Source organism: Dromiciops gliroides, chromosome 2 (assembly GCF_019393635.1).
Source record: "Dromiciops gliroides isolate mDroGli1 chromosome 2, mDroGli1.pri, whole genome shotgun sequence".
In the NCBI taxonomy this organism is placed as follows: Eukaryota; Metazoa; Chordata; class Mammalia; order Microbiotheria; family Microbiotheriidae; genus Dromiciops; species Dromiciops gliroides.
The window spans coordinates 285,090,425-285,115,010 of NC_057862.1; positions in this window are offsets into that span (position 1 = coordinate 285,090,425).

Here is a 24,586-nt window from a genome sequence, read left to right on the forward strand (position 1 = left end):
CCCCTTCCCCAAGACAGAAAGCAACCTGATATAGGCAATATATGTACCATCACATTTAACATATTTCTGCATTAGTCATGTTGTGAAAGAAGAATCAGAACAAAAGGGGAAAACTTCAAAAATTAAAAAAGTAGAAACTGTGGTTCAATCTGCATTCAGAATCCACAGTTCTTTTTTCTGGATGTGGAGAATATTTTCCATCATGAGTTCTTTGGAATTGTCTTGGATCATTGTATTGTTGAGAAGAATTAAGTCTATCACAGATGATTACCTCACAATGTTTCCGTTACTGTGTACAATGTTCTCCTGGTTCTGCTCACTTCACTCAGCATCAGTCAACTTATGTCTTTCTAGGTTTTTCTGAAATCTGAACTAGGCAATTTTTAAAGGAAGAAATGCAAGTTATCAACAGCTATATTATTTTATTATTATTATTTTTTTTTTTGCAGGGCAATGGGAGTTAAGTGACTTGCCCAGGGTCACACAACTAGTAAGTGTCAAGTGTCTGAGGCCGGATTTGAACTCAGGTACTTCTGAATCCAGGGCTGGTGCTTTATCCACTGTACCACCTAGCTGCCCCCCAGCCATATTATTTTTAAAAAAACATTCCAAGTCACTAATAATTGGTTGGTTGTTGCATACAACAATGAGGTCAGCACAATATCTCTGTAGACCTTCAGTTTGCTAGGCAGCCTAATAGCTCTTCTCTCCCACACTTTTGTACAGAGCCTCCCAAACACTGAGCTAGCTCTGGCAATGCATACATCAACTTTATCATCCATGTGGACATCCTTAGAAAGTATACTGCCTGGGGGCAGCTAGGTGGCACAGTGGGTAAAGCACTGGCCTTGGATTCAGGAGGACCTGAGTTCAAATCCAGCTTCAGCCACTTGACACTTACTAGCTGTGTGACCCTGGGCAAGATACTAAACTCTCATTTCCCCACCCAAAAAAAGTATACTGCCAGGGCAGCTAGATGGCACAGTGGTTAAAGCACCGGCCTTGAATTCAGGAGTATCTGAGTTCAAATCCGGCCTCCAACACTTGACACCTGCTAGCTGTGTGACCCTGGGCAAGTCACTTAACCCCCATTGCCTGCAAAAAAACAAACAAAAAAAAAAGTATACTGCCAAGGTAAATTTACTTATCCACAGCATTCAAAATTTCTCCATTTGCTGTAACTGATGGTTTCACATATGGATGATATGGTGCTGACTGTTGGAGAACTTCTGTTTTCTTGGTGTTAATTATTAGTCCAAAATGAGCACAAACAGCAGAAAATCAATCCATACTTTGTTGCATATCAACCTCAGAGGCTGCACTGGATACATAATCATCTCCAAACAAAAAGTCACACACCAACTATCCTTCATTTTAATCTTGACTTGTAGCTTTTTCAAGTTAAGTAATTTGCCTTCAGTGTGGTAGCTGATCTTAATGCTATTTTTGTCCTCATTAAAGGCATCCAACAACACTGTTGAAAACATCATGCTAAAAGGTTGGAAGCAAGCATACAGCCCTGTTTTACTCCATTGATGACTGAGAAAGTACAAGAGCGTCATCATTATCCAGCAAACATGCTGTCATGGGAGGGGAGGGGTGTTGCAGCTAGGTGGTGCAGTGAATAAAGCACTAGCCCTGGATTCAGGAGGACCTGGGTTCAAATCCAGATTCAGATACTTGATACTTACTAGCTGTGTGACCCTGGGCAAGTCACTTAACCCTCATTGCCCTGCAAAACCAACCAAAAAAAAAACCACCACCATGTTGTCATGAAACTGACATAATACTGATGAACTTCTCTGGGCAACCAAATTTCACTATATCTTCTACAAGCCCATGTGACTGACAGTATCAGATGTAGCCCTGGTCAGATCAATTAACATTGTGTACAAACCTCTGTTCTGCTCCTGGCATTTCTCTTGGAGTTGTTGGGCAGCAAACACCATGTTAACCATTCTTTGGCCCTTTCTGAAGTCATACTGGTTCTTGAGATAATCACCTTCCAGATGAAGGATAATCTGATTAAGGAGGACTCTGGCAAGAATTTTGTCAACAATTACTGAGAGAGACCTGCATGTGATTGTCACAGGACAACCAATTTCCTTTTTCTTTGGAGAGATGGACAATGGAAGCATCCTTGAAGTTCTGGGGGATAAGTTCCTCATGCCTTATAACCCAGAAGATTTTAGTCAGATTTTGTATGAACAGTGGACCCCCTGCCTTGGAAATCTTAGCTGGAATAGAATCAGAACCAGGTGCTTAGTGACACAAAAGGAACCTAACAGCATTCAAGACCTCTCCTTCACTTAGCTATTCCCAGCAATGAAATGATCCAAGATAATCCCAAAGGACTAATTATGAAGTATTCTATCTACCTCCAGAGGAAAAAAAAACTGATATTATCTGAATGCAGACTAAAGCATATTTTTCACTTTCTTTTTTTATTTGTCTTCTTGTACAAAAGAAATGTTTTACATGATTTCATATGTATAACCTATATCTGATTGTATATTATCTTATGGAGGAGGGAGGGAATGGAGAGGAAGAGGGATAGAATTTGGAAACCAAAACTTAAAAAAAACCCAAATGTTAAAAAATTGTGTGTGTGTGTGTGTATATATATATATACACACACATATATACATATATATGCATATACATACATATATGTATATATAAATTCTACCACAGAGGGATTGACTTCAACCTGAGGTATACAGTCAATGGCTTCAGTATTAGTTGATGATGGTTTGTTGAGAACACTATGGAATAGTGTATAGCCCATCTCTCCAGCATTAGCACTGAGTAGTTGAGATGCACCATAGGTCTTTGGCCCATAAGTAGCCTTCTGGCCATCAGAGAAGCACTTTGGATTGTTACTATCATCATAAAACTGAATTTCATCTACTTTCTTACTGAGCCAAGAATTCCGTATCTCTCTAAGCCTTGCTTGCACCACGTCCTTTTTTTTTTTTTTTTTGCACAGGGCAATGAGGATTAAATGACTTGCCAAGTGTCACATAGCTAGTAGTGTCTGAGGCTGGATTTGAACTCAGGTCCTCCTGAATCCAGGGCCAGTGCCCTATCCACTATGCCACCTAGCTACCCCCTGCACTTACTTTTCCCCCCCCTGCACTTACTTTTTTTTTTTTCCTGGGCAATGGAGGTTAAGTGACTTGCCCCGGGTCACACAGCTAGTAAGTCAAGTGTCTGAGGCCAGATTTGAACTCGGGTACTCCTGAATCCAAGGCCGGTGCTTTATCCACTGCGCCACCTAGCCGCCCCCCTTCTTAGAGTCAGAATGATCCTGCTGGTAAACTCTATAGAGATCTCATTTTTCATTTAACAGCTTCTGAATTTCCCCCATCATTTTGTTTTTGTTTTTGTTTTTTAATTTCCCCATCATTTTGTCAAACCAATCAGTGTCTATGAGTATGGTGCTGTACACCAAATCTCTGGAAGCTGTTCAGTCCTTTTCTGCTCCACTGTTGGCTCAGCTTCCCCTCCAAGTCGGCAACAAAATGTTCACAATTGGAGCAGCATTCTAACCTGTTGGTATTGTTTTCTAGTAGTTGTCTTGCCTTGGGGCTTCTGCTTTTGTTGAATGCAAATATTTAATTTGGAGAAGATGTGTTTGATTGGCCTAGCACTCTAGCACTCTGCACCACACACAATCTTCAGGCCGCACATCACCTTAATCACTCTCACATCCTGTCTATCTCTTCTACTTACAATGACAGTCTATTAAAATGTTTGCTGTGAGGATACATCCACGAAGTTTTAGTGCATTTAGGTAAATGGAAGACAGTGTTGGTGATGGGAAGGTCATGAGATGCACATGTCTTCAGTAGTTAGTGACCTTTGCTGTCGCTATTTCTGATTCCATTATTCCTAAGCACTGCCTGCCATGTCTGATAGTCTGTTCCTACTCTGGCATTAAAGTCACCCAGAATGATAAGCTTGTTCTCTTTCAGCACATTGATGATTAAGGTCTCCAGGTATCCATAAAAAATTTTTTTGTCCTCTTCAGGATTTGTCATGGTGGGAGCATGTGTACTGATGATGGTGGTGTGGTGCCTTCCTGCAAGTGGCAATCACATTGTCATGAGCCTGCCATTCACTCCTTTTGGGAAGTATACAGACTTATTGACTAGATAAGCTTTGACAGCAAAACCTACACGCCAGCTTCATACAGCCTCTGTGTACAGTTGTGAACTACAACTCCCAGTGTATCTGTGCAACTGCTTAATCACTTGCACACTACCCAAGACTTTGAAGTAGGTAAAAATGGTAAAATGGTGTGGGTGATATTTTTGACTCTTGCATAAAATGGATTTAAGTGAGGCAGAGTTGTGTGAAGTTGTTAGCTTTACTCTCTCTCTTCCAGAGTTGTCAATGTTCAGTGGCAAAACAAAAGCCAAAATTCCTAGAAATGGCTTGAGGGGCAGTGGATGACTTTGGCATCTTTGATGTCTAACCAAGCTCGAAGTGCTTCACAAAACCTGTTTCCTTTACCTTGGTGGCTCATTAGAACAAATTGTTCATATCCAATGGGGAGTCTTCACATACTTGGGGTATACACCTCCTAACTCACCAATGGATTTGAGGACTATTGATTTCTCTCAACTTGCTTTAGCCCATGTGCCAAAATGGTTTACAGGGGTGTGACCATTGCTAATTCTACAGTTTCTTGGACCACAAGTGAGAGGTGAGTGGCATGTGGATACCAAAGGTAGAAAGCACCCTTAAAAGGACTTGACTGCCCTCACACCAGAGTTATTAGTCTTCTGTGATGCTTATACACCCTCCCCTAATAATTAGAGAAATGTGAATTCAAATTCTGACTTCCCATCTCACACCCATTAGATAGACAAAGATAGCAGGAAAAAATAACAAAAGGATTGTGTGGAAACAGGCGCATTAATGATGATGGAGACTTTGGAACCATGCCCCACCAAAAGTCACTAAAATTTGCATAAAATTTGTATTATGAGACCATATCTCAAAGAAATCCGAGAAAGAGGAAAAAGCCCCATATGAAAAAAAATGTTTAAAGCATCAATTCGTGTGTGTGTATGGGCGAAAGGACCTGAAAACTATGTGATCCCCATTAGCTGGGGAATGGCTGAACAAATTGTGATACATGAATGTAATTTAATATTATTGTACAGTAAGAAATGACAAAACAGTTTCAGAAAAACCTGGGAAGAGTTGTATGAACTGAAGCAGAGTGAAGTAGGCAAAACCAAGAGAACAATTTATGCAACAGTAACAACATTGGGAAGGCAAATAACTTTGAAAGACTTAAGTATTCTGATCAATACTATTATTAAAAATGATCGGGGGCGGCTAGGTGGCGCAGTGGATAAGCACTGGCCCTGGATTCAGGAGTACCTGAGTTCAAATCCGACCTCAGACACTTGACAATTACTAGCTGTGTGACCCTGGGCAAGTCACTTAACCCCCATTGCCCCGCCCCCCCAAATGATCCACAGTAACAATCATGAAGGATGCTACTGACATGCAGAAAGGGAGATGATGGACTTGAAAATGAAGAATGATACATGTGGTTTGGGTCATGGAAAATCTGGGAACTTATTTTGCTTGACAGTAGAAGGGTTTTAATTTTCTTTTTTCTTTTTTTTCCAGTTTGGGCAGGCAAATGAAGGAGGGATGGCTTAAAGTAGTGCTTCAGGTCAGGAATGTTTGTTTGGTTTGTTTGTTTTTTTGTTTTGTTTTGTTTTTGCGGAGGCAATTAGGGTTAAGTGACTTGCCCAGAGTCACATAGCTAATAAGTGTCAAGTGTCTGAGGCTGGATTTGAACTCGGGTCCATCCACTGCACAACCTAGCTGCCCCCAATGTGTTTTTAAATACATAGAAAAGTATAGAATGGCCAAAAGGAATTGGAGGAAACCAGGACAGCTTTGAAAGTTTCATGCTGAATTTATCCTAATCCTTTCAAAGAAGGTAAACTCTGAATCATAGAGATTCAGTTTTATGTGCCAGCCTCTTTTCTATGGAGCAAATCTATTACTACCAAGCTAGTCTCCTGTTAGTTCATGTTCAATGTTGGAATAAAATGAGGCACTAATAATAGGTCATTCAATAGGTAACTAAAAGCAGGTTACTTAGCAATAGCATAAAAACGAAATCCAACATGGAAATTCCAGCCCTGATACAATATACCACACCCCACACCCCCCATCTTCATTTGGAAATGCTTCTGATCAACAAGGCAAGGTTTGATGACTCATCAGGTCTTGGGACATTAGCTAAGTCTGAAAGGTTCCAACTCCATGTGGGCAGATCTTTTTATACCCTTGGGTCACCAGGAAGCCAAGTCAATATGACCAGAGGCTGTTGGAAAAGTGTGCCTCCCCCCAAAAAATCCACACACAACTTGAGCCTCAGCTAATCAAGTCCCAGGGATAGCCTATTTATTCATTTTTGGTTTTGTTTTTTGAAAAATCTAAGAATAATTGTATGGGGAGGAATGGGAGGCAATGAATCAGGATATTGTATTCACCATGTTCATTTCATTTGGTGCTTATTAATTTCAAAACATTTTTAAATGCATAAAGAAGTAGGAAGGAGGGAGAAACACTAAACATAAATGTTTACAAGCACCCATTGACAGAATTTAAAATAGGATTTAGCAACAACTGGTAACCTCTATTGGAATTTTGCAAAAGGTTAAGAGTTAAATTTCTTCAAAATATAAAGTAGTTTTCAGGACTTCTGAATAGGATTCCAACAACTCTTAATATGTATATTTCCACATTCTCATTTTTTATTGTGTTGGAGGTAGAAGGCAATCACTTTATCCCACTGAAAATAATCCCATCTTCATCCCTGACAAATTATACCATGCTCTGTGCTCAAATTTGGGAAGAGTTTGAGAAAGATACCATATGATACACTCTAGAGGTTTTTCTTTTTTAATGTATTTTACTTTCACTTGAAACTTTGTGAATTTGACTGATTACTTAGATCCTCAGGGCTTTTCCAAGCACCTGAGATAATCAAGTGTTCTAGACTATCCCCTCAAAGTCCATATCTATTGGCAGGTCAGGGTTTGGGTTTAGGCACCTCTTCTTGGCAGAGGTCATCTTACTGGTACAGAAACTTTTCCTCTCACTAGTCAAGTAATGGACACAGTTACTCCAGACCTCTTGAACTCACAAGATTGCATCCAAGCTTAGAAATTTCCATCTCAAGATTGGTGTCTGGCAACCCATACTTAGAAAAGAAACAAAAAACATAAGACTCAGCTGGGGCTCTGAGATCAACTCTCAAGCTTGCCTAAGCAGGACTTAAGCTTTAACTGCCATGTATCCATCACCACACGGCAGATGAGTGGTCGGCAGTTCCTCAAAGGAAAAGTCTTGAAAGTTCTTGCTATGCTCCTCACATGGGAAAAAGAGAAAGGCAGCTAAAGTTGGACCAATGTTCTTGCCCATTGGTCAGGAAATTACCTTATCAGGACCATCCAGAGGCTTTGTCACCCTCAATGCATCCAAACACTAAACTCACCTGGTGAGCTGACACCATGCAGGGAAGTCAGTCAATAAGCATTTATTAAGCACCTACTATGTACTCGGTACTATGCTAAGCACCACAGATACTAAGAAATGTACAAGCAGTACCTGCTCCCAATAAGTCCATGAGCTCTGAAATCCTAAATTACACTGAAATCACTATACTATTTCTATACTAAGAGAGAAGAGGCTGAGAAAGAGAAACAGGGAAAGGGAGATAGAAAAAGAGGGAGAGACAGAGAGAGTGTGACAGAGACAGAGACAGACAGGCAGAGACAGAGATATTTTTAAAGCTTCTCTTAGCACCCCATTCTCAGCATTGGTTAGTTCATAGGGAATCAGGAGGATCCAGATTGCTCTAGACCTTTCACCTGAGCTTCTTAAGTCAATGTTTCTGTCAAGGTTTTGTGGGAATTTATTGTGATTTGGGGACCCTACCTTTAGGCTGAGATTAAAAAGCCTTAGGCCCTCAGGGGTTTTCTCTGTGTAAGAGGGGCTGGGACCCCTCCCCCTCTGCTTCAGCTGAGCTAAAAAGCCCTGTGGGCTTTGAGAAACACTGGTCAGGCAGATAGAGATCCCAGGCTTGCCCTGCTGATCCCAGGCATGCAGCAAGGGGCACGGGCCTCTCAAGCCCTGGGTGTGGTACACATGGGATACTTGAGCCCCCCTGGCGGCAGCCCTAGCACAGCCAGAGGATTAGCTTGGCATGTGCGGGGGTGCAGGGAGCCCAAGGTTTGAGGGGAGAGAAGGAAGATATATACTGGGGAGTTAGACAGTGAGGGGGACGGAGAAAAAGCTAAGAGTAAGGAAAGGGAAGAGAGGTAGACGAACAGAGAGAGGATGCTGGGGGATGGACAGAAGGAGGAATGCCAGAAAAGAAGAGAAAACAAGGAGGTCGGTGAGAAAACAAGGTAGAGATGCTGAGGAAGGATGGCCAGAAAGGAGGACGGACAGAAAGAAGACAGACAGAGGAAGGAGCGGGTTGGAGTAAAGTGCTTAGGGGTTCATCTCTAAGGTAGTGAGAGAGAAGTTAAAGAGTGAAGCAAGGGGCTTGGAGTTAGAAGAAAGGAGCTGAGCAGTGAAAGTGTAGGGGAGCTGGAGTGAAGGTGGAAAAGAGTGAAAGTTGGAGAGGATTGGAGGTGAACAGGTCCAAACAGCATACCCTCAGGCAAGAGGTGGCAATGGCCCTTATTATATTAAAAGCAGTCATATCTCTTACATTTATTTTTATAAATAAACCCTGCTTTGATTATTTAATTAAGAGGCTTCTTAATTATTTGCTTATCAATCTGGGAGCAGAGCAGTGTGGAGAAACTTTTTAAAGACCCTAACAGATTGGCTTAAGAAATTAATAACAGTCAGATAGCCAGTCAAACATCCACAGATTAGGCCACCCAGTTAGATTAGGCCCTAGGTAGTTAAAAATATTCTTACATTTGAATGGCAACCACAGCAGGACTTATGGCCCAATTATAATTTTTCTAAAGTTATAATTTTTCGTATAAGTACAGTTATATAATTTTTCAGATTAGTTATAGGTAAGTTAAAAATTTTTTTTTACAGTTTCTCTGATTTATGTTACTTCTGTAATTCAGCCCTGTAAGGACGAACCAGGCTGACAGCAAACAAACAGAGAAGAATGGGGAAAAGGAATAAAAACAACTTTAAATACTTGGTAAAGAATAAATATCATACAATTCCAAAGGACTCATGATAGAAAATGCTCTCCATATCCAGAAAAAGAACTGTGGGATCTGAATGAAGATTAAACCATAATATTTTTACTTTTTATATTGTTGGGGGGTTTTGAGATTTTTTTTCCCCTTTTGTTCTGATTCTTCTTTCACAACATGACTAATGTAAAATATATTTAATGTGATTGTATATATATAGTCTATGTCAGATTTCTTGATGTCTTGGGGAGGGGGGAAGGAAGGGAGGGTGGGAGAAAAATTTAGAACTCAAAATCTTTTTTTTCCACTACAAATATGTTATATTGCTTCAATTGGACTCTCATTTTTTTTTTTACATATAAGGTATTTTATTTTTCCATTACATGTAAAGATAGTTCTCAACTTTTGTTTATACAAGCTTTACAATTTCAGATTTTTCTCCCTCCCTCCCTTCCCTCCCCTCCCTCCCCTTTTCCCTAGACAGCAGGTAATCTGATATAGGTTATATCTATATATCTATATACATATACATATATATGTAGATATATATATATATATATTTATACACACACACACACACATATATATATACACATAATAACATTAATCCTATTTCTGCATTAGTCCTGTTATAAGAGAAAAAATCAGAGCAATGATGAAAAACTTCAAAATAGAAAAAAAAACAAGAGCACCAAAAACAAAAGAAATAGTATGGTTCATTCAGCATCTATACTCCACATAGAACTCAAAATCTTATAAAAATGAATGGTGGGGGCAGCTAGATGGTGCAGTAGATAAAGCACTGACCCTGGATTCAGAAGGACCTGAGTTCAAATCTGGCCTCAGACACTTGACACTTACTAGCTGCGTGACCTTGAGCAAGTCACTTAACCCTCATTGCCCTGCAAAAAAACCCCAAAACAACAAAAACAAAATGAATGGTGAAAACTCTTTACATGTAACTGGAAAACAAATACAATTAAGATAAAGAAAAGAATAAATGTCATAGATACAGTCTCTACAAAGTTCGGATTGAGTTCACAGAGGCATAGTCCTATATAAGATCATGGATTGTCAGCACCAGAAGCACTTTTAAGTCAAGCCTACAGATGAGATAACAGGGAGTCCAAAGAGATGAAGAGGACTCATCCAAGGTCACTTAAGTTTTGTGATTCAAAGGCTAGGATTTGAGCACACATCTTCTTGTTCCCATTCCTCTTGCTCTTTCTACTACCTTGCTCTGCCTTTCTTGAGGCTCAGCTTAGCATCATAATATGAATAATAATTTATATAGCACTTTAAGTTTGACAAAGCCCTTTGCTAATTTTATTCCATTTCATCTTCTGCCCTAGGAATGTTTACATCTGTTAACTGGAGATTATAACAGCACCTACCTCACAGAGGATAAGTTACTTTCCCAGGGTCACATATCTGGCAAATATCTGAGGCAGGATCTGAACGTAGGCCTTTCTGACTCCAGTTTCAGTACCCTAATGACTTATACCATGATATCAAGTTTAAAGGGCTCTGTCTCTTATTTTTTCTTTTGCCATGTCTTCATATGAAGTTTATCTTAGTCCTAAATCTTAAAAATTCCAGTAATCACTAGACAAGAAAGATACTTATCATTGTAAACAGTCCTGGGGAAATATTATTGTGCTAAAAGAAATGACAACCAGGATGATTTCAGAAAGGCCTGGAAAGATTTATCTGAACTGATATATAGTTAAATGAGCAGAACCAGGACAATATTGCGCACAGTGACAGCAATATAGTTTGATGAAGAACTGTGAATGACTTAACTATTCTTAGCAATACAATTATCTAAGACAATACTAAAGGACTAATGATGAAGCATACTATCCACCTCCAAAGAAAGAACTGATATTGATTAAACATAGACCAAAGCATGCTATTTTTCACTTTCATTTTTTCTTTTATTCATTTTTATACAAAATTACTAATATGATAATGTTTTACATAATTGCACATGTATAACCTATATCTGATTGCTTACTGTCTCGGGGAGGGGGGAGGGGAAGGAGAGGAGGGAAGGAAGGAGGGATAGAATTTGGAACTCAAAACTTTAAATAAAAATGATATTTGTTTTAAAAAAAGAGTCCTGGGAACACTGGTTTTTAAATAGTTTGTTTTATTAATCCTTTTACTATTTTAAAATATGATCCTAATTTTAAATCTGCAACAAACTAGAACTTCAGTGAAGACAAGCATTTAAATGCTGTGATTGTACAAAGAGCACATCCTACAGCTAATTCTCCAGCAAAATAACATCCACACTTCTTCCAGAAGCTACTAATGATTGAGAAGTTGTTCAGCATATTATATATGTGTATGTTTATTTATATCTATATCTAGAGAGAGAGAGAGAGAGAGTTTATCAAGCACCAATTAGCACCCCTTGCTCAGCACTGGTTAGTTTCTAGAGGAATCAGTAGGGATCCAGGTTGCTCTAGGGTTGTCCTTTCACCTGAGCTTCTCTGGTTAATGTTTCTGTCAAGATTTCTCTGATGTAACATTACTACTGTAACTAATGTTAGTCTTAGCTCTGGGTGTGTCTGGCCCAGTCACCATTTTCCCTACGGTATCTTGAAGCTCCTCAGAGTCTTCCTGCCCACTTTCATTTCCTGCTGACCTCCTGACACTCTGTGTTCCTTTCTTGTTTCCACTGCTCGGCTTTGGGGAGATCACAATTGAAATTATTTCCATGTTCAAGAACCTGTCAATGAGTCCTTCAAACCACAGACCTGGAAGACCTAAAACAAATCTACTTTGAACTTTTAACTGTTTCAAGTAATTCAGGGTTTACTCTGCCCCTGAATACCCTGGAGGCTCAACAACGAAAAGGAGCCTTTCTTAGTACAAAACAAACACACAAACAAACAAACAAAAAGGCTTGTCAGCATTTGATGACAGTAGGATACTATTGTTTTCCTTTTTGCTCTAAGAGGGCCAAAATGACATTACAGCAGTGTAACAAACCCTATCTGACTGTGGTTGATCAGACCAATCCAAGCTCAGAAGGCTCCGCCCCATGTTGAGCACAAATAGTCCAAATGATCATTTGGGAGGGAAATGTTTCTAATTTTGAACATCTCATGTTTCTTTCCAGCTACCCCAATTCTACTTTGCTCATAGAACACAGCACCTTCTTTGATGCTGGCATGCCATGTCGGATGATCCTGTGCCAGTGTCTCCCAGGTCTCACGATCAATGCCAAAGGTTTTCAGAGAGACCTTGAGACTATCTTTGTATTATAATCTCTTCTGACCATCATATGAGCACCTACCTTTCCTGTGAGTTCTACATTAAATGAATGTTTGGCATTTGAACAATGTGGCTGAGTTGGGCTCTCTGTAGTAGAGTTTGAATGCTTGGGCAGTCCAGCTCAAGAAAGAACCTCAGTGCCTAGTACCTTATCTTACTGGTGATCTTCAGAATCTTCCTAAAACAATTCAAATGGAAGCACTTCAGTTTTCTGCCATGATGCTGGTTTCCCAGTCCTACAACAATAATGACAATAGAATAGAACCAATAGAACAGGGCAACTGGGGCTATGTCCCAGGGAATGCTACCCCCTCCACATGGGAATTTCCTATGGAGCCTTGTTCTCACTAATAGTCCTTTCCCATTGTTTAGAAGTAATAAATAGATTGCTGTCCAGATTCATATTATGACATTCTCTACTAAACAGTGAGCTTAGTCGGTAATTTGTCTTATGAATCATAGCCACACCATATCCTCTCTCCTTTCCTCTGAATTTGCCCCAAGTGTAAGTTATGGCTCAGCTCTGTACTTATTACATTGATCAATTTGGTTTTTCTAAGTGGTTTTTTACTAAGGCTCAGATCCCTAGACTTTCATATGATGGGAGTTCTAAGTCAAAGTAGCAGTCCCAGAGAAAAGATGTAGGTGGTAACTGTTGGTCATTCTACACTAACTCCACAGCACTCACCTGGCTGAATGTCCTAAGGTGTTGTATTCTTTAGAAATTTTTGCTGCTCTTTTATCTCATATTTAGACTAGAAAACTAGAAGCCAGAGAAAGGACTTGTACAACATGACAAAGATAATAAATCATAGATCTAGGATGTGAATTCAGATCAATCAATCAACAATCATTTATTAAGTGCCTACTATGTGGCAAGAACCATGCCAGGTGCTAGTAATACAAATATAAAAATGAAACAGACCCTGCCTTAAAGGAGTTACATTCTACATTCTATGAGGGGAGAAAAAAAATGTGTGTGTGTGTGTGTGTGTGTGTGTGTGTATGTGTGTGTGTGTGTATTTTTTATATATATAAACATTCATTACAAAATGGGGCAGGTGGGTGGTGCAATGGTTAGAGTTCCAGCTCCAGCCCTGGAGTCAGGAGGACCAGAGTTCAAATCTGGTCTCAGACAGTTGCTAGCTGTGTAACCCTGGCTAAGTCATTCTTGGCCTCATCTGTAAAATTAGCTGGAGAAGGAAATGGCAAACTAACCTCAAATGAGGTCATAGAGAATGAGTCGGCATGACTGAAACAACTCAACAACAACTGGTACAAAACAATACAAGGTAATTTGGGGGCAAAGCCATTATCAGTCAGGAAAGGTTCTTTTAGATAGGGCATTTAGGCTGAGATTTAAAGGAAGCCAAGATTCTAAGAGGCAGGGATAAGGACACACCGAGAGAGACAGAGACAGAGACAGAGACAGAGACAGAGACGGAGACAGAGACAGAGAAAGAATGAAGCCGTTTCCAACTTCTTTCCTTCTTTGAAGTTGCGTTGTGTTTGCTTTTCAACCCCATTGCACAAATGTGGGGTGGGAGGGAGGAGAGGATAAATAAGTGATAAGAAAAAGAAAACATTCATAATAAGTATGCATATTCCATTAAAACAAATTCCCACTGAAAATATTTGTGTCTCTGCCTTTTAAATCCATCACTTTTGGGTCAGGAGGTAGGTAATATGTTTCTTCATGAGTTCTCTGAAATTCTGGGTGGTATCTTATTGATCAGAGTTTTTAAGTGTTTTAAAGTTTGAATTTTTTTTTATGATGTTGTAGTGGCGATGTTGCTGTCATTTTATAAATTTTTCTCATATTTCTGCTCATTTAGCTGTCAAAAGTCCTTTCAATTTCCTCAGAAACTATCCATTTTGTGATCTTTTATGACACAATAATTTTATTAATTCCTGTACCATATTTTGTTTAACCATTTCCCAAAAGGAGAACAGACCCTTAGTTCAGATTTTTAGCTATGACAGAACTGATATATATGTATATATACACACTCATATGTATATGTATATATATTTGTACACATCAGAACTTATATATATATGTATATATATATATACTGATGCACACATATACATACATATATATGCGTGTGTATATATGTGTGTGTGTGTATATATATATATATATGTATGTATATATATATATATATATATATATTTGTACACATCATTTTCCTCTTTATAGTAGTGGTCTGGCTGGGTCCAAGGGTATAAAAATTTTAGTAACTTTTTGGGCATAGGTCCAAATTGCTTTCTAGAATGGTTATACCATTTAGCCATTGAGTAATGGTTATATATCTTGAATATTAGAGCTTCATCAGAGAAACTTGTTGCAAAGATTCTTCCCTTCTAAATTTAACTATATTAGCTTTGTGCAATTTTAAAAAAATTTATATAAGCAAAATTGTCTATTTTGTCTTATGTGAACCTTCATATTTCTTGTTTAGTCATGAATTCTTCCCCTATCCATAGATCTGAAAGGTAATTTTTTTTCCTTCCTCTTCTAATTTGGGATGTTTATGATGTGACCTTTTTATATCTATCTTATGTATCCATTTGGAGCTAATTTTGGTGTGAGCTTTTGCCAGACTGATAAACTTTCTCAGCAATTTTTGTCAAATGGTGTGAGTCCTTCCCCAGTAACAAAGGTCATTGTGTTTATTTAACAATGCTACTATATTTGTTTGCTTCTATATATTATTTACCAAGTCTGTTCAACTGATATCTCTCTCTCTCTCTCTCTCTCTCTCTCTCTCTTTCCTCCTTTCCCTCTACCAGGATCAAATTGTTTTAATGATTATTGCTTTGTAATTAAATTTGAGATCTGTTACTAATAGCTCCTCTTCATTCTCATATTTTTTCAATATTACCCTTGAGGTTCTTAACCCTTTGTTCTTCCATATGAATTTTTTTATTATTTGTATTACCTCTGTAAAATATTATTTTTGGAATGCTGGTATAGAACTATTAAATTAATTTAAGGTTATATGGTCATTTATACTACATTAGTTTGACCTTCATTATCAAATGAGACAATATTTGTAAATAGTACTTGGCACAATGCCTGGTACATAATAGGCACTATATAAATGCTTATTTCCTTCCTGCACAAGAGCCCTACACATTTCCTCCTACATATGAGCAATTAATGTGTCTCTAACTATTTAGCACCTACTTTTTTTTGAGGAAAAAAATGAGATGATATTTATAAAGCACTTTGGAAACTTGAAGTTTTATATAGATGCTAGCAGTTATTACTATTTTTTATTTCTGCAAAATATTTTATGCTTTGATTCATGTAATTATTGGGTGAATCATAATGGATAGACTCCTAAATATTTTATACCTTCTGTAGTTATTTTGAAGGGAATTTCTCTTTCTAGCTCTTCCTGCTTGGTTTTGTTGCTAGTATGCAGGAAAGTTGATAGCTTTATGGATTTATTTTTTTATTTATTCATTTATTTGTTTGTTTGTTTATTTATTTATTTATTTGCAGGGCTATGAGGGTTAAGTGACTTGCCCAGGGTCATACAGCTAGTAAGTGTCAAGTGTCTGAGGCTGGCTTTGAACTCAGGTACTCCTGAATCCAGGGCCAATGTTTTATCCACTGTGCCACCTAGCTGCCCCTGACTTTATGGATTTCTTTTATATCCTGAAGCTTTACTGAATTGGTTGTTTAATCAATTTCTGGTAGACTCTTTAGGTTTTTCTAAGTAAATCATATCATCTGCAAAAAAAAAAAACAACTATAATTTTGTTTCCTCATTGCCTATGCTTATTCCCTCAATTTCTCATTCTTATTACTACAGCTAGCATTGCTTGTGCTATCTTAACCAGTATCCTTGTTTTACATATTATCTTACAAGAAAAACCTCTGATCTTTCTCTATTACATATAATGTTTGCTCTTGGGTTTACATAGATATTATTTACTATGTTAAGAAAGCATCCATTTATTCCTATGCTTTCTAAAGCAAAAGAAAGAAATTTTTAATTAAAAAAATGGATACTGAATTTTATCAAAATCCCTTTGGGGAATTATTGCTATCACTAAGTGGTTGTTAAAATTATCATAGGGGTGGAACCAAGTTGGAGCTCTACCCAAGACCCCACCAAATACCTTCAAATAATGCCATAAGACAATTACTGGGCACCAGAACCCACAAGAAGACAGGCTGAAATAATTTTCCAGCCAGAGACAACTTAGAAGGTTGCCAAGAAAGGTCTGCTGTACCAGGGTGAAAGTGGAGCACAGCTGATTGCAGGCACCAGTGCATACCCAACCCCAACCACAGCAAACCAGGAGTAGCTCTTGGGAGTCTCTGATTCAGCAGCAGCAACAACTGCTTCTGGACCTCAGCCCACAAACAGTAAAGATGTCAAAAAACTGACCAGAAGGAGACTACAGAGATCTCTTTATTAGCACTGAGGCAGTACTCTGTTGTTTTGCCCATACTCAGATCTAGGTTACAGTCTTGGGTGGCAGTCCCAGGCAGGGGAGGAGCACAAATACACAAGAACTTGCAGCCACAATGGAGCAGGACTCTGCTCATAGTTCCAGGGCAAAAAAGCAGATTTGTGGTTGCTTGCAGACCAGAACACAGGCCAGGAGAATGGTGAATACACCTCTCATCAAATCACACCACCTTGGAAGAACTAAAAACTTATAAATATCTAGAAGTTATCTCTGAAACCAGCTGCACAAATCCCCTGAAGCTTGGGACAGTGCATGCTCCACCCTGGAAACAGTGTCCCACTATAACAAAGACTTAAAAGTCAAGAAATAGACTGGGAAAATGAGCAAACAGAAAAGAATGCTGACCCTATAAAGTTTCTATGGTGGAAAAGAAGATTAAAATACACCCTCAGAAGAAGATAACAAAGTCAAAACTCCTACATCCAAAGCTTCCAAGAAAAATATGAATTGGTCTTTGGCCGTAGAAGTGCTCAAAAAGTACTTTGAAAATAAAGTAAGAGAGGTACAGGAAAAAATGGAAAGAGACATGAGAGTGATACAAGAAAACCATGAAAAAAGTCAACAGCTTGATAAAGGAGACACACACACAAAAATACTGAAGAAAATAACACCTTAAAAAACAGACTAGGCCAAATAGTAAAAGAGGTACAAAAATACAATGAGGTAAAGAATGCCTTGGAAAACCAAATTGGCCAAATGGAAGGTACAAAAGCTCTCTGAAGAAAATAACTCCTTAAAAATTAGTATTGAGCAAATGGAAGCTAATGACTTTATAAGAAATCAAGAAACAATAACGCAAAACCAAAAGAACAACAAAAAAAATTCAATGTGAAATATCTCATTGGAAAAACAACACATTTGGAAAATAGATGCAAAAGAGATAATTTGAAAATTATTGGACTACCTGAAAGCCATGATCTAAAAAGGAGCCTAGACATCATTATCATCCAAGAAATTGTCAGGGAAATTTGCCCTGATGTTCTAGAACCAGGAAGTAAAATAGAAATTGAAAGAATCCACCAATAATCTCCTAAAAGAGATCCTAAAATGAACCCCCCCCCCGCCCTCAGGAATATTATAGTCAACTTCAAGAGCTTCCAGGTCAAGGAGAAAATACTGCAAGCAGCCAGAAAGAAACAATTCAAGTATTGTGGAGCCACAGTCATGATAACACAAGATTTAGTAGCTTCTACATTAAAGGATCAGAGGGCTTGAAATATGATATTCCAGAGGGCAAGGGAACTGGGATTACAATCAAGAATCACCTACCCAGCAAAACTGATTGTAATCCTTCAGGGGAAAAATGGGAATTCAATGAAACAGAGGACTTTCTGCCATTCTTGAAGAAAAGACCTGAACTGAATAGAAAATTTGACTTTCAAATATAAGACTCTAGAGAAGCATAAAAAGGTAAACAGGAAATGGAAATCATAAGGGATATTCAAAGGTTAAACTGTTTACATTCCTACATAGGATGATGATACTTGTAATTCACAAGGCTTTCTCATTATTAGGGCAGTTGGATGGAATATATTTAGACAGAGAGCACAGGTGTGTGTTTAATATGAAGGGATGATGTCTTTAAAAATTAAATTAAGGGGTGAGAGAGGAATGCATTGGGAGAAAGGAAAAGGGAGAGATGGAATGGGATAAAGTATCTCACATAAAAGAAGCAAGAAAAAGCAATACAGTGGAGGGGAAAATGGGGGAGGTATTAAGGAGGGAGTGAACCTTACTCTCATCAGAATTGGTTCAAAGAGGGAATAACATACACACTCAATTGGGTATAGTAATCTATTTTACTCTGCAGGAAAGAAGGAGGGAAAGGGGATAAGGAGGGGAGATGATGGGAGGGCAGATTGGGGGATGGAGCAGTCAGAAGCAAAACACCTTTGAGGAGGGAAAGGGTGAAAGGAGATAGAGAATAGAGTAAATGACATGGGAAGGGAGTAGGATGGAGGGAAATTCAGTTAGCAATAGTCACTGTAAAATGATGAGCAGGATGCTCTCAGAAAAACCTTGAAAGACTCACATGAGCTGATGCTCAAAGTGAGATGTACTGTATACAACATAATTACAATATTGTAAGATGATCAGCTGTGAGTGACTTGGATATTCTCTGCAATGCAATGATCCAAGACAACTCTGAAGGACTTATAATTTACCCCCAGAAAAAGAACTGATGGTGTCTGAATACATGATGAAGCATATTAAAAATAAAACAAAATAAAATTATTATAAACATGATTTATTATATTCACAGTTTTCCTCATCAGTCAATTGACAAACACTCATTAAGAACCCACTATGTGCCAGCCACTGAACTAAGCACTAGGGAAATAAAATGAAGCAAAAGACAGTCCCTACCCTCAAGAGACTTACAAGATAATGGAAAAGGCAATGTGCAAACAAATGTATAGGTGGTTCTTGTGTTACATAAGTGGACCATTCTGCAGATCTCTGCATGAAGCAATTTTAATACAATATGAATTTGCCCCTACTCACTTCACTCAGCCTATATAACAAAGTCATACACAAAATAATATCTTTACACAAGTCATAAAATGTACTAAAATGCAGACACAGTAATACTGTACCATTATTATAAGTAGAATTATGAAATGAAAGGTAAAGTTAATGAAAAAGTATGTGCAGTACTGTACCGTAAAGTTAACATAAATGTGAAGTATGTTGCCCCTTCATGCAGTGTACCTAACCTTTATCATTAGTGGTTGGCTGCAAAATTATTTTTTTAATGAAGCTATCAAGAGATGTTTGGACAGTGACTCTCTTTTCTTCCTCATATATGACTAGAGCAAGCAATAAGCAAGGATAACCTCAATTAGTCTTTGAAATTAGTCTTAAAAATTTTGAAGTATTTGGATCCATCTTTTCAATACAAGAAAAAATTCACTCAAATGATTAAATGCTTCTGACAATTGTTTTGTTGTGAATCTTTTTAGTTCAGCCTCAGGTTCCAAAGCTTCCCTTTCTTCTTCTGAAATCTTTTCAGCTAGCAGCTCAATTGTATCCTCCTTTGACAGTTCTTCTCCATAAGATTCAACTAACTCTTCCACTTCTATTTTTCCCAAGCTACTGACTTTCTCTTGCATAACTCATTTTTTCCCAATTTTTCTTCTACCTCTCTTATTTGGTTTATAAAATCCTTTTTGAGCTCTTCCAAGAGGGCTTTTTGGTCTTGAGACCCATTCCTCTTCTCCTTTAAGTCTTCACATGTAGGCATTTTGACATTGTTGTCCTTCTCTGAGTTTATGTTTTGATCTTCCCTATTGCCATAGTAATTTTCTATGGTGAGGGTTTTTTTATGTTTTTTTTTTTAGTTCATATTTTAGCCTCTTTAATGTTTTTTGTTTGTTTGTTTTGCAGGACAATGAGGATTAAGTGACTTGGCCAGGGTCACACAGCTACTTAGTGTCAAGTGTCTGAGCTGGATTTGAACTCAAGTCCTCTCAAATCCAGGGCTGGTGCTTTATCCACTGCACCACCCAGCTGCCCTCCCCTTTCATTCCTTTTAAAGTTGAGTTCTGCTTCTGGGGTCTAACATGCACTGTTCCAAGCTTCTTTTTACTAGGGGCCAAGGGCCAGGTCACCAGTTTTCTGTTCTAAGGCATCAGCAGCTTGCACCTTTCACACTGCACTGGAGTGGCCCAGCCTATTAGGACTGTTGAGTAACAGATACCCCAGCTGGCAAATTGCCTTCTGCATTGGGACTAGAGGCCTCACAACTGGCCTGCTGTACCATTAGCTTGTTGAACTAGGACCACAGGTTCTCAGCTGCTGATCTGTGCTGTGGCTAAGAGCCTTTTTGTGGCTTTCCCAGACACTCTCTGCACTGAGTCGTGTTTCCCTTTTATCCAGATGAGACAGACCTTTCCTTAAAACTTCTAGGTTATCTTAAGCCAGAAGATTGTTTCACTTCATCTTTTTGTAGGTTTTGCAGCTCCAGATTTCATTGAGAGACTTAATTTAACATTCTTTCTGGGAGAAATTTTTCTTTCATCCATTTCTAGCTCTAATTCATGTGCTAATTTTACAATAGTGTTACCCACTTCTTCAAAAATTTCATCTTTGTCAAACTCATTAAATTTGGGGATGAACCGTAGGCACATTTCCCCACCAAATTCTCTTCATACATGTTTTTGTTACATCTTCCCATGCCTTACTGATATTCTTGATTATATGGCAAATATTATAGGACTTCCAGAAACCTCTCAATGTCAAGTCTGTTTTTGCATTCAAAGCCGAAATTATCTGGACAAATATAGTGTGTAAATAAAATGTCTTGAAATTTGCAATCACTTGGTTGTAATATTGGGGTAGTGTAAGAGAAGGTAGAACACTTTTACAGTTTCATTAAAGATGGGGTGGGCGACATCTGCATTATCCAAAATTAGTAGAATCTTGAAAGGAATGCCATTATCATTACAAAACTTCTTGAATTCTGGAATGAAGCAGTACACAAACTGTTGTTCAAAGATGACAAAGGTTATCTGTGCCTTAGGGTTAGTTAAATAATGCACAGGTAATTTTGTCTTTTAATGTTGTTGATGGGATCTAAATGCTAAAAGATATGAGCCCCCCAGTTCAGAACATATTACTGGGGAAGAGCAGAGAACAGCTACTAATAACTCCAGAAAGAGTGAAAAAAACAAGGTCCAAACTGAAAGGCCACTCAGCTATAGACATGTCTGGTGATGAAAGTCCAATGCTATAAAGATCAATTTTGTGTATAAACCTAGAATGTAATATCTATAAACTGGATGTGGTCAAACAGAAGGTGGAAAGATTAAACATAAGGGTGTCAGTCAACTTAAATGGAATGGAAATTGGTGAATTTAATTCAGATAATCACTACATATACTACTGTGGGCAAGAATATTTTAGATAAAATGGAGTAGCCCTCAGACAATAAAAGGGTAAGAAAAGCAATTATAGGGTATAATCTCAAAAATCTCCCAATGGTATCAGTTTGAATCCAAGGCAAACCATGCAACAATAGAGTAATATAAGTCTATACTCCAACCTCTGATTCCAAAGAGGCAAAAGTTGATCAGTTCTATGAAGACCTACAACACCTTCTGGAAATAACACAAAAAAAGTTGTCATATTCATTATAGCAGATTGGAATGCTAAAGTAGACAATTAAAAATAATTTGGGGGCAGCTAGATGGCGCAGTGGATAGAGCACCGGCCCTGGATTCAGTAGTACCTGAGTTCAAATCCGGCCTCAGACACTTAACACTTACTAGCTGTGTGACCCTGGGCAAGTCACTTAACCCCAATTGCCTCACTAAATAAAAAAAATAATAATAATTTGGGGGGCAGCTAGGTGGCACAGTGAATAAAGCACTGGCCCTAGATTCAGGAGGGCCTGAGTTCAACTCCAGCCTCAGACACTTGACACTTACTAGCTGTGGGACCCTGGGCAAGTCACTTAACCCTCATTGCCCCACAAGCAAAAACAAAAACAAAACAAAAATAATTTGAATAGCAGGCAAATTTGGCCTTGGAGTAAAAAATGAAGCAGGGAAGAGACTAAGAGTTTTATCAAAATGACTTGCTGGTCATAGCGAAAACTCTTTTTCAATGACCCAAAAGGAGACTCTACACATAGATATCACCAGATGATCTATAATAAAAACAGATTGATTAAATATTTTTCAATGAATGGTGAAAAAGTTCTATACAGTCAGTTAAAACAAGACCTGAAGCTGACTTTTAGATCATGAGTTTCTTATTGCAAAAATTATACTTAAATTGAAGTAGGGAAAACCATTAGATCATATAGGTAGTACCTAAACAATATCTTTTATGAATATGTAGGGGAAGTGATGAAAAAATTTAAGGGACTACATCAGGTAGATAAAGGAACTGAAGAAATATGGAAAGAGATTTACAATATTGTGCAAGAAGCAACAACAAAAATCATCCCAGAGAAAAAGAAAAGCAAGAAAGCAAAATGGCTGTCTAATGAGGCTTTATAAATTTCAGAATTTCAGAGAATAGCAAGAAGAGATAAGGTTTTCTTAAATGAGCAGTGCAAAAAGGAGAAGAAAACAATAGAATGGGAGAAACAAGAGATCTCTTCAGGAAAACTGGAAATATCAAGGGAATGTTCCATACAAAAATGGCAAGAATATACAGAAGAACTATACAAGAAACATCTTGACATCACTGAAAACCATGATGGTGTGGTTACTGACTTAGAACCAGACATCCTGGAGAGTGAAGTCAAGTGGGTCTTAAGAAGCATTGCTAAAAATAAGGCTAGTGGAGGTGACAGAATTCCAGCCAAACAATTTAAAATCCTAAAAGATTCTGCTGCTGAAGTTTTGCACTCAATACGCCAGAAAATTTTGAAAACTCAACAGTGGCCACTGGACTGGAAAAGGTCAGTTTATGTCCCAATCCTAAAGAAGGAAAATGTCCAAAAAACCCCATTCAAATTACCTAACAATTGTACTCACCTCACATGCCAGCAAGGTTATTCTTAAGACTCTATAAGATAGGCTGAAGCAATATGTGAACCAAGAATTACCCATAGAAAGTGGCTTTTTTGTGTGTGTGAGGCAATTGGGGTTAAGTGACTTGCCCAGGGTCACATAGCTAGTAAGTGTCAAGGGTCTGAATCCGGATTTGAACTCAGGTCCTCCTGAATCCAAGGCCGGCGCTCTATCTACTGCGCCACCTAGCTGCCCCAGAAAGTGGCTTTTAAAGAGGCAATGGAACTAGAGACCAAATGCTGACATTCACTGGATTATGGAGAAAGCCAAGAAATTCCAGAAAAAAACTATACTAAAGTCTTTGACTCTGTCGATCACAAGTTGTGGCATATTCTCAAAGAGATGGGCATACCAGATCATCTTATTTGTCTTCCAAGTCACATGAATGCAGGTCAAGAACCAATAATTAGAACCAAATATGGAATTGATTGTTTCAAGATTGGGAAAGGAATAGAACAAGTCTGTATATAGACGCCTTACTTGTTTAACTTATATGTAGCATACATCATGCAAAATGCCAGACTGGGAGTCTGTACTGGGGTGGGGTGACTGAAAAGGGTCCCTGCTATGCTCCCCAGACTGCTCATTTGCCTAGGGTGCTGCTGGTTTGCAGGAGTGGAGCCTCACTGGTGGATTACCCCAAGCTTAGAACCTGGCTTCAGGCTCATTGGTGTGACCTCTGAAGCCGCTGTTGCTACTGCAACTGCTGTTCTTGAATCTCATTTCCCTCTCCCACCCAGCAATCTCTGTGAAGAAAGGAACTTGCCTGTGAATAGAAGAAATGGCCAAAGATAAGGAGAGGATGAAAACCATCCTGAGCAGAACCAACTGGGTCAAGTGGCAAGATATATATCAGGATGACCAGAGAGGGTTCCAGATGTTTTTTTTTAAAGGCAATTGAGGATACGTGACTTACCCAGCATCACACAGCTAGTAAGTGTCTGAGATATCCTGTATTCAATCACCTGTGTACCTGTTGAATCCATCAGTGGAAGGCAAGGTCCTTGAGGGAAGTGTAGGAGGCAGAGCCAAGATGGCAGAGAGAAAGCCAGTAAGTTCCCTGAGGTC